At 30.1% G+C, this 12,656-nt stretch overlaps 1 pseudogene; it reads right to left on the bottom strand.

The window, feature by feature from the left end:
* Positions 1-8,332: 8,332 nt before the first annotated feature.
* LOC126728338 (pentatricopeptide repeat-containing protein At3g54980, mitochondrial-like) lies at positions 8,333-10,295 on the bottom strand (annotated as a pseudogene).
* Positions 10,296-12,656: the final 2,361 nt, after the last annotated feature.

Here is a 12,656-nt window from a genome sequence, read left to right as displayed (position 1 = left end):
AAAGTTAGATATCCAGGCTTATTTAGATAGTTAGCAAACAAACATAGCAAGAAACAAGTCCCTTAGAGGAATAGGTCCACACCATGGGTCATCCTAGAATCTAACACAGTGACCCTCTCCCACATGATACACTATTTGACCAAAGAACTTCTCTGCTCCTTTCCTAATGCCCTTCCACATCCCACACCCATGCATACCTCGTACCCCTCTAGTGCACCAGCCTCCTCTATCACCACCAAACTTGGTTGCTATAACCTGACGCCAAAATATATGACTTTCCTTCCCCGAGCACCACAACCACTTATCAAGCAAGGCTTGATTAAACAAACCAACCCTCCAGATCCCCAAACCACCAACCTCCCCAGGCAAACAAACATTTTCCTAAGCAACTAAAGAATATTTAGAAACATCCTTGGAGGCCCCCCACAGGAAATTTCCCTAAATCTGTTCTGGTCTAGTTGCCACAACTTGAGGGATAGTGAACAAGGATAAAAAATAGGTGGGAAGAATTGAGAAAGTACTTTTTAACAAAGTAAGCTTGCCACATTTTAACAAATAAATGCGTTTCTAACCAGAGAGCCTCCTCTCCATCTTTTCTATAATAGGATTCCATATCGACAAATCAATATATTACTAAAAGCTGAAGCGTGGCATTTATAGCTGCTGAGCTCCTGTTGCGCCACCTCATCACCACGTCATTCGCCACATAATTAATATTTATTCCTATTTTTTTTACATATATATATATATAGATTATTGACTTTACATATTCATCTTTGTCGGTTTTAACATCTATATATAATTAATATTTATTCATATTTTTTTTACAAATATATATATATATATATATATATATATATATATATATAAATAGATTATTGACTTTACATATTCATCTTTGTCGATTTTAACATCTATATATATTTCTTTTTTATTTCCAATTTTCCTATAATTTTTTTTTTTACATTCACTTATTTTTTAAAATATTTACATTTTCTTCAACCTTTCTTCTTCCCTCACCTTTTCATCTCCCCACTCCCCTCTACTTTAATATTGCTATTCATCATTCTCTTCATCTTCCTTTATTTGTCTCTTCTTATACCTTCCCTCTTACTATAAATTTGTCACTCTTTTCCATTCTTTGCATATTTTTCTCTCACAAAAAGGTTCTCTCTCTCTCTCTCTCTCTCTCTCTCTCTCTATGTTTTGGTGGATCTTTATCTCTCTCATTGTTTTGGTGGATTTTTATTTTTTATTGCATCTCCGCTTTAGGTTGATAAAATTTTGTATTTTTAAGAACTCTAATTTATGTTGATACGATTTAGTTTTGTGTTTTAAGTTATTATTATTATTATTATTTTGCTCTTTGATTGTTAAATTTTATCCGATTACATTATAAAAAATTAAAGATAGTAGCATTTATAGCTGCTGAGCTCCTGTTGCGCCACCTCATCACCACGTCATTCGCCACATAATTAATATTTATTCCTATTTTATATATATATATATATATATATATATATATATATATATATATATAGATTATTGACTTTACATATTCATCTTTATCGGTTTTAACATCTATATATAATTAATATTTATTCCTATTTTTTTTTTACAAATATATATATATATATATATATATATATATATATATATATAGATTATTGACTTTACATATTCATCTTTGTCGATTTTAACATCTATATATATTTCTTTTTTATTTCCAATTTTCCTATAATTTTTTTTTTACATTCACTTATTTTTTAAAATATTTACATTTTCTTCAACCTTTCTTCTTCCCTCACCTTTTCATCTCCCCACTCCCCTCTACTTTAATATTTCTATTCATCCTTCTCTTCATCTTCCTTTATTTGTCTCTTCTTATCCCTTCCCTCTTACTATAAATTTGTCACTCTTTTCCATTCTTTGCATAGTTTTCTCTCACAAAAAGGTTCTCTCTCTCTCTCTCTCTCTCTCTCTCAATGTTTTGGTGGATCTTTATCTCTCTCAATGTTTTGGTGGATTTTTATTTTTTATTGCATCTCCGCTTTAGGTTGATAAAATTTTGTATTTTTAAGAACTCTAATTTATGTTGATACGATTTAGTTTTGTGTTTTAAGTTATTATTATTATTATTATTTTGCTCTTTGATTGTTAAATTTTATCCGATTACATTATAAAAAATTAAAGAGAGTAGATAAAAATAAAATAGTATTCCATTACATAGCATAATTTGGATAATTTAGTGTTTATTGTTATGTCTTTTAATTTTTCTTATTTTTTTCTTCTCTTCCATTTTACTCAATATTGAAATTCAACCACATCCTCCTTATCATTAAATTATTTATATTTTCTCTCTTTTTGTTTTAAAAAATAAAAAATGTAATATTTTACTTAAATTCAAATAAAAGAAAATTGTGCTCATCAAATTGTACTCATTTTTTTTTAACATTTACACTTTCTTCAACCTTTCTCATTCTCTTTATCTTTTCATCTCCCCAAAAATTCTACCTTGATATCACTCTTCCTCTTTCCTTTTATCTTCCTTTATTTTGTTTTTTTATATTATCATCCTCTTAATATAAATTTATCATTCACTCTTCTATTCTTTACATAATTTTATCTCACAGAAAAGTGGTTATTTCCCACTCTTTCTCCCTCAATTTTTTGGTAGATTTTTATTTTTATTTTTCTTGCATCTCTATTTTAGCTTGATAAAGTTTTGTATTCTTTAGAGCTCTATTTTGGTTTATGGGATTTAGCTTTGTGTTTTAAGTTTTTTTATTTATTTTTTATGTCTTTGATTGTTAAATATTATCATATTTCATTATAAATAATTAAAAATAGTATATAAGAATGTACTATTATTATATTACATAGAATTATTTGGATAAGTTAGTGTTTATTGTTATGTATTTTATTTTTATTTTTTTTCTCATATCATTTTATTTAACATTTAAATTCAACCACATCCCCCATATATATCATTAAATTATTTATATTTCCACTCCTTTTTTATTTTTAAAAATTTTAAATATAATATTTTGCCTAAATTAAATAAATAAAATTGTCCACATTAAGTGGAGTAATGATAGGGAAACACTCATTCTCACACCCAATGCATCAAAGGAAGAATGAAATACAAAACAAATCAAGTTAGAAACACTAAATTAAAAAAAAAAAAAAAAACTAATAATGCATATTTAATGTCATAGAACCATCATCAAATTTTGGAAAACGATAGGTTGCCAGTGGAGAGAGAGAGAGAGAGAGAGAGAGAGAGAGAGAGAGAGAGAGAGAGAGAGAGAGAGAGAGAGAGAGAGAGAGAGTGAGAGAGAGAGAGAGAGAGAGAGAGAGAGATGGTATAGAAAAAAAAACCAATACAAAGTAATAAAGAGTAGATAAAGAAAGAAAAAAAAAAACCAACGTCAATTAGTAATCGTTGATTGGAAAACAAAGAGGTTGTTAGGAGAAGTAAAAAATAAAATAAAGATTACTATGTGGAGAACATTAAAAACTTTACAGTGTAGTAACATAAACCGTTTAATTCACTTAAAAAATTAAATCAACAATCAATAATTAAATACATTCATAGTACTAAATTTAAATTTAAAACTAATCAAATTCTAACTATGGAAACCATATTAATCATAACTAAAAAAGAGATGTTCTCTGATAGTAGTAGAAATTGAATAAGAAATAAAGTTAGAAAATTTAAAAATCCATTTTTTGACATTTCATTTAACCTTATTTATAATATATATATATATATATATATATATATATATATATATATATATATATATATATATATATATATATATATAATTTTCATGCACTATTACTTTCGAAAATCTAATGAACAATGCTACCTCTCATTTATCATCTTTGTTATGCAAATCATCAGTTAGTAAATATATGATAATGGTAAGAAGCGTTACAAATGAGATCACTAAAAAAAATATAAAATTAATTAGCCACTATCATTATGGAGTAGTAGTTTATAATTTTACGCATCCAAAAAAGTGGAATATATAGAGTTTTTTTAAAGGTATGTGTAAAGATTCACTATGTGTGTGTGTGTGTGTAAAGGTAAAAAAAAAAAAAAAAAAAAAAAAAAAAAAGGTATATTTAAGGTTTTTGTTAACTTAAAAACTAATGAAAATCAAATGGTTAATAACTAGAATTATAGTATTAATAAAATATTTAATGAGACCATCCTAAAAAAATTACCGCGCGCAACGCGCGGGTATGCGACTAGTCTTTATAATGACCCAAGTGGCATGTCCAAATACATCATAAGCAGACTACCCACCTTCCAACAAAAGGTACATGCTAAAGCATTCAAATTCCCAACCTCCCCAACCAGAACAATCTCACTCTTACCAATGATTAGAGTTAACACAATTGATAAGTTGCTAGCTATCCAATGAGCACATTTTTTTAATAGACTAAGTGCTCAACAATTCACCACCTAGGCAAAGAATGACGCTTGTAATGTCCATTTTGTCTTCACTTATTACATAACCACTGCTAATTAATACATAATGTTTAAACAGAACCCCATTAAATTCTGGGCCTACCATTCATTTGAATGAATCATTATTCATATTGAGTTGAGCGATTATTTTATTTAGGACAAAATTTAGCTTCAAAATTGTTATAACTTTAAGTTACAACCTTACTCAATACCTTTTATTGGAGGTGAATTTTAACAAACTTATCATTGCATTATATTTTCTTTTTATATTCTTCATGCTTGCAAAGTTCCTCGAAAGTTAAAGATCAATAGCATTGTCATCAATAAATTGTGTAAATTGCAAGTTTTGTAGTTTAAGGGTCTATTTGAGATTCGCTTATTTTGCTGAATAATAGTAAAAGTAAGAGTATGTAGTAAGAGCATAAAGAACATACAATTCAATAGTTAGATTTTCTAAATATGTAATAATATTTATTTTATTGAGTTAGGTTGTAACCTAAGGCTATAACTAATTTTGTAACTAAACTTTGCCGTATATATGCTAAATTTACCCAGCTGAATCCTATTTTCACGTTAAGGGAATGTGAAAAACATTTTAAAATAACGCCTAAGACCAAACATCATTAGGCAGAATTTGTCCTCATTTGGATTTGTTCAGCAAATACAGTTGACAACATGCTGCCTTTGTTGGTGCTCACATAGGAAGACTCCACTATACATATTGACATAAATTAGAAAATGGTCAACAATGTATCTTATCAAATGCATGTTTTAAATAGGCCTAAATCATTCATTAGTATGAAATCTTCTAGCTTTGTGGCTAATGTCTCTTGCTTATGATCTTTCTTTCTTTCTTTTTTGATAACATAGGGAACCTTTCTATTATATAACTCCATGTTGACTGGAAATAGAACTTAGTACTTTATGCACTTGTCATTTCTCAGTATTTTACGAAAGTGTACTCTGAAATAACGGATTTGAACTACATCCTAAAGAAATCATTTGCCCTTTTGCAATTCATATATAGTCATTTTGCAAAAATTAATCCCATTGATGGAATCCTGATATTTCCATTGTAGGTCCATATGCACTCTAATCTAACATAATTTAAAAGGTGCAGTTCAACCAACTAGCATCTTGATCTGCCGCAATTACATCCAAAGCTTAAATCAGGCTATTAGATAAACCACCATGATTATCATCAGATCCCAGCAGAATTGTACACTCATATATATTCTATTATCAACATATGTAATTGTTCTGTCAAAGAACCAGATTTTAGTTTTAAAAGGAGTAGTTCATTAAGCAAAGAAGCAATGAGTAGTTCAATCTAATCACCTTGTCAAACCAGACTTAGGGATCAGGGGATGGGTGGCCAACAATGATATGCATATAATCAAATGAGAAATGGAACAGGACTGTATGGAGAAACCCCTTACCAAGTGATGATAACGAGTTCCCGAAAGCAAAAGTTGAAGAAACAATCAAAGCAGATGTTGAACATCCTAATGAAGGAGAATGAAAACCAATTTTGGATGTGGAATATAAAGTTGAAGACGTTTGAGCTCCAAACAATCAAGGTTAAGTGAGGGTCAGCAAAACCTGCTGCATGTGCAAATGTGCTACAACTTGAAAACTCCCACAAATGCATGTGATACATACATATACTCATACACAGTGATACTGATACACATAACAAGACATCCTTGAAAAGTTGAGGAACATGTGTGCCTTATAGGCTCCAAAAGAAAAGAAATAACCAGTATTAGTTACATACATTTACAGAATAAGTGCTCTAAAGAAACAATCAAACATACATACTTGCACTCACATTCATTTGATAATTGAACTATTGAAGAGAGTAAAATATATTTGATGATTGAAAAAATAGCCCTAATTACAAATTATTTTACTAGAATGTTGGTCAAGGTTTATAACATTGTTTCATAGAATAGACTAAAGAAGAAACACAAATATTTTATACAAAAGAGCATATTGCACATTCAACCACATATATGAAAGAGAAAAACAAAAAGGGAGACTGGCAATTTCTTGTTCCATATCCATTCTACAATCAAGAAATAAATGATATAGTAGACAGAAAGCCCCTCTTTTTCTCAATATCATATTAGAATCTACTATATTTGAAGCCAAAAAGGAGAAGGTGGTTTGAACATAAGATACAGGCCTTCAATTCCATATACTTATGGACAACAATGCAAGAAGACAACCCAACCAGTTAATTTATGGATCGAGCCTACCACCAGTTAGGCCCAGTCAATTAATTTCTAGGACTTATTTACTTTATGTAATTGGTTAACATTTTTTTTTACCATTAAGTGGTCAAGGGATACCCCAGTGGTTTCAGCACCTTGTGTTTCATGGGCACTGGCATTTGAGCCCGACCAGCCCCAGTAAAAAAAAAAAAAAATTAAATGTTTCTTATGGATTTAGTTAAATTTTTTTTACTAGGTTAGTAAAATTAATAGCATTGGTTAGAAATGATTCCTTTCCTTGGATAATAATTTTGGAACTCTATTTGAAGAACCTAAAGTTCAATACTTAGGTATTGTTTACAGTTTGTTTGAGTAATAAAAATTATTGTTGGACCCACTCCTAGGGAGTAAACCACAAATACACAACCCCACCTACCGGGACATGTTTCAAAATAGTAAAATTAAACCAAGTGATAGTGAATCTCCAATGACAGAATATCCAAAATGGCTTGGCAGAAAGTTCCTCCAACTCACTACGGGCAACTCATTGCATTTCCCTTCTTGGATCATATTCTCCCCGAAATTAACAGCTTCATGAGGTTGAATTTGTAAGGGTTTATGGAGTTATGACTATTTACAGGATGGCATTGTGCACATAACAACATGTGGTATACTATGTAAAAAATAAGTTGCCTCTGCTTCTGCTCGTAACAGAGGACACCAATACATTGATGGATGAGAATATTTTCTGCAGACTTACATAATATCACATCAAAGGAATGTTCAAAATATGATATCAAAAATCTTTCATATAGTAGGGAGACTTTTTAACATTATGGAATCTTTTTAGTGTTACGGAAAATTACTCATCCATGTCATCTAGAGTCCATCTGAAAAAGAAATAAAACTTCAATAAATTACCATGAGCTTATGCCATTTCACATAATTTATGTATAACAGATCAGTAAGAGCCCATGTTAACATCCTGTGAAAGTTGAATAGCCCTCATGAATTTTATACGATATTTATGTGAAAGTTCATCACCATGGCAGGAAGCAGCATTAAAATAATGGTAGACCGGCCCAAAGAAAAGGAGATATTTCTAAACCATGGCAGTTCAGGAAATCCTAAAACTGATTTTCAGCACAAATTCAGAAAATGTATCCAATTTTTCTTAATGTTCACATTTAGATAATGGTTTTTTAAAGTCCAAAAGCAACATGTAATCATGAAATTTGAACATCAAATTAATATATTCAACCACGTTGGGTACAAATATGCCTCTTGTCCCTGTAATCACATCCAAAGCCTTTTCAAGCCATAAATAAAGCCACTAAACTCACCAGACATCTGAGGTTGTGAATTCCCCTAGATTACTTGATACACGGTTCTAGCAGGTGGGATCATGCATTCATGCTTTACTCCCCAGGGGTGGGTCCAAAGGACCTTGCCTTGGTGAGGTTCCACGTCATTAAAAAAAAATGAGGCACCAAACTCATCACAATCAACTTTTGTACTGCACATATTCCTTTCTAAAAATATCTAGTGCTGCAAAAGAGTGGCTCCTTTCTGTGAAAAATAAACTTGAAGATTCTTGAGTTGCTCAAACAATTCCAGTCGAGGTTCCAATCAGTTATGTACACTTATGAGACTTCAGCAAGAGTATTTCTGCCTTTGCTTTCCCATTTACAAGAATATCATAAGTAATCTCATTAGGTACAAGACCTCTGTCAAGCATCTCATCAAGTAGTCTAAAAGCTTCTTGCAGAGTCCCCTCCTTGAAGTGTCTAGCAATCAAGGTATTATAAAAAAATAAATAAATAAATAAAATAATAGAATAATAAATAAATAAATAACTCTAGGAGTCATGCTCTTCCTAGCCACGTCTTCCAAAATTTTTCATGCATTTTTTAGCTATCCTTTGTTACACGGGCCATTTATCAGAACCATATATATCATAATGTCTGGCACAATACCCTTTGACAGCATCTCCAAGTAAAGATATAATGCAAGTGCCAATTTACCATCTTTTAACAATCCATTGATCAATATTGTGTACGTTTGCGAATCATACTATTGTACACAACTGCATTTGGGGACAAACAGACTTCAAGAAGTTAAGAAAAAAGTTCACGTGCAGTTTCCATGTCTCGCCTTTCACAAAAACCCATCAATAAGTGCAATATGCTGTAACATCCAATTCAAGACCCTTGCTTTTCATCTTATTCAGCATTTTCCAAGCAAGATTATTACTTTTGCAAAACCCATTAATCAAGCTGGTGTGAGTGACCACATAGGGGGAATTCCACTTTCACACATGCCTCTATAAATGGCCAGTGCAGAATTGATGGCACCCTCCTAGACCAATCCATCTATAATGCTATTGTAAGTCAAAAAAAAAAAAAAAAAAAAAAAAAAAAAAACCCTCTCAACAAAGTTCTTCAACATCACCTTTGCGATTTGCCTCAGATGGGTGGCCAACTTTGCACAAGCCATTGATAATAGTGTTAAATGTGAAGTATGTGGGAACAACATTTACACTTATGATCTGGTCAAACACATCAATGGCGCATTCAGTATCACCTTTCTTGAATTACCCACCCATCAAAACAGATTACATGATCACATTAGGATATAAGCTCTTTTCCATCATCCCCAAAAATAAGCTATTTGCAACATCCATATCCCCCTTTTTTGCGGTGACCAAGTATCATATTATTGTAAGACACTACACTAGGTATCACACCCTTGCTAAGCATTTTTTTTCCATGTACCTTGAGCCTCACTTACCTTGCCCTTTCCAGAGAGCCATAACAAAGTATTATTATATATAAAAACATTAGCAAGACCACATTCAACTGCCTCGTCAAACACCTTGAATGCAGTTTCCAGTGATCAAGAATTCGAGATTTCAAGAAGCCACTTAAGTCACTAGGCTGGATACCCTTTTCTTTCATTTTGGGTGTAAAGCTCATAGTCCTTTTCCATGCTCCCATTCTTACTGAACCATTCAATCAAAACTGAATAAGCTTGTTTGGTAAAAGCTCATACTCACCAATCTTATTCAACAAATCCAAAGCAGTATCCAAATCGCCTAGCACGCAATACCCCTTCATCAAATTTGTCGCCACAACCAAATTCATTGACTTCCCACAGGCCACAGCTAATCATCTCAACCTTAGGCCTCAATGCCTGTACCATATTCCCATGCTTCACATATGACAAGCCCCAATAATACAAGTATACGTACCATCGAAGGAATCCATCCCATTTCCGTCATTTCCTTCAATAACACAAGAGACAAACTCAAATTGGGTTTCTTACAAAGAGCCTGAATAACAAACTTTACAATACTATAAGCTTCTGCATCAAGTTCGATCCCTATAGCCTTGGCCCCTCTAAAATACTCCTCAAACACGCACGCATCAACGCATGCACCATATAACAATCACCACAAATTCCTTTACGTATATACCATCTTATTATGCAATTCTTGCACTTCACCAAACATGTTTCTTCCAACTAATGCACTCAAAAGAATATTAATATATCATATACGGCACCGAAGGAGTTAAAACGAAGAACAGTATCTTCATTTTTTTTTTAAAGAAAGCAATTCTATTTGATCTAACATAACTGTAAATTTACAATTTTGCAAGAGAAGTGTTTGTGCATGCCACGGTTTATGGGCTAGTGTAATGTAAAGTAATTAAGTATCACGAGTGCAATTTTTTATCTCTTCGGAAGTGTATGCTAATGATTAATAAATAAACTATATTTTAGATAATTAAATTGATTAATTTTCATTTTTAAACTTACAAAACTTAGATTCATTAAACTTATATGATTAGAAATTATATATATATATATATATACATACACACACTACAAATTAATAACGATTTACATTATTAATAACTTAGAAATAATACTTTAATATTTTATACACTTATACACTAGTAAATTAGTAATTTGTACATTGTCATTATACATTACAAAATTTATAAACTTATATATATATATATATATATATATTTTTTTTTTTGAGGTGGAATATATTTTGTTAAAGTTAGAAACTCATTTTCGATTAAAGCGTTTTGTATTTATATTCTATTCCAATCTTGGTCCAAACCCATTTCTAAATCTGTATTGGTATATTTCATTTAAGGAAATAATAATAATAATAATAATAATAATAATTTTTATTATTATTATTATACACGGTATAAAAAAACACATAAAGAGGGGTGAAAAATTGAAAATGGTGAAAAAGGGTCCAAAACTCCCACCTAATGCAATAAATACCAACCCATGTCTAAAAATTTTGTTGATGCACACTGCTCTATGGTCTGATATCTTAGGAAACAAAACCAAAATGCAAGACAAAGGCAAATGAATGCAATACTACCATTTTAACAAAGTCATTTAAAAAAATTAAATAAATAAAAGAGAGAGAGAAAAGTAAGCACACAAAATCAGAAAACCAAAATAGAAGATGAAGAAGCGGAGCACAGGATAACTGGATAAGATTCAAAAGTACCTTTCTTTTTCCTAGATTGTAACTAGGACCAAACCATTGTGAACTTTCTGTTTTCTTAGATTATATATATAGGGCTAAAGCCATGAAATCAAAATTCTTAGTCTCAATTTATAACATAAGAAAAAAACAATGAGTGATTTAAAAAAATAAAATAAAATTCTTTGTCTCAATTTATAACTTAAGAACTAATTTAATTAATGAGTATGAACTTGATAAGGATGAGGTGTAAAACTCATGTTTTACACCATTCAAAAAGAGATTGTCACATCAGTTTTTTTCTTAAAACTCAACACATTATGCCACACATAATAACATCTCAATAAACTTACAATTAAGTTGGATTTTGAAATGGATATATATTAAAATTAATTGAGTGTGGTTATACCTATTTTATAATATGTAATATGATGATGTGACATGTTAAGATTGGAGAGATAAAATTTGGGTTTTACACCATATTCTTATAGAATTTAATCTCTTAATTTAAAGGCTCCAAAAATAATTTAATTGTAGGCAAAAAGAAAATCATATTATATATAATAAAATTTGGGCTTAGACGCCGTAGTTGCGCCACGTGGTTTCACCAAATTGCAGAAATTTTAATAAATTTTTAGATTTTAAGAATAGATATATACATATTTTTTGGATAAATATGACAAATCAATAACAGTTGTGTCTATCTAAAATGTTATCAATAAACCCTAAAATCAATAGAATATAATTACCTAAGGATAGAATTCAAATAAAAAAGAGAGATAAAAATTATATATAATAAAAGTTGGGTTTAGACGCTATGGTTACGCCAAGTGACTTCACCAAATTGCAGAAATTTTAATAAATTTTTAGATTTTAAGAATAGATATATATACATATTTTTTGGATAAATATAACAAATCAATAATAGTTGTGTCTATCTAAAATGTTATCAATAAACCCTAAAATCAATAGAATAGAATTACCTAAAAATAAAATTTAAATAAAAAGAGAGATAAAAAAAATGTAAAAAACGTAAAAGGAAAAAAAATTAGATCTAGCTAGGGATTTGTTAAACTAAAAATAATATAATAAAATGAGAATAGAAGGAAAAGCAAATAAAAAAGTTGTGCACTGTTAAGAAATTAAAAATTGAAATTAGAAAGAGACAAAACTATGAACAAAACGAAACAAAAAATAAAAGAAAATCAATTAAGCTATTCTGTGGAGTGAAGGTATTGACGGCAGAACGAATATATAGTATAGTAAGAGGGAGAGAAGAGAAATGTGAGGGAAAAAGAGCCGGTTAGGGTTTTTTTTATATAAAAAATAAAATAAAATAAAAGCGTTAGGTTTTTTTTTTTATTATAAATCTATATATTTATATCATATCGTATTATAAAATAAAATAAAATAAATTATTTGAGTTTCACCTAAACTGTTT

This window comes from Quercus robur, chromosome 5 (assembly GCF_932294415.1).
Source record: "Quercus robur chromosome 5, dhQueRobu3.1, whole genome shotgun sequence".
Classification (NCBI taxonomy): Eukaryota; Viridiplantae; Streptophyta; class Magnoliopsida; order Fagales; family Fagaceae; genus Quercus; species Quercus robur.
Note: the sequence above shows the minus strand (reverse complement) of the source record. Positions and strands in the feature narration are given on the sequence as shown.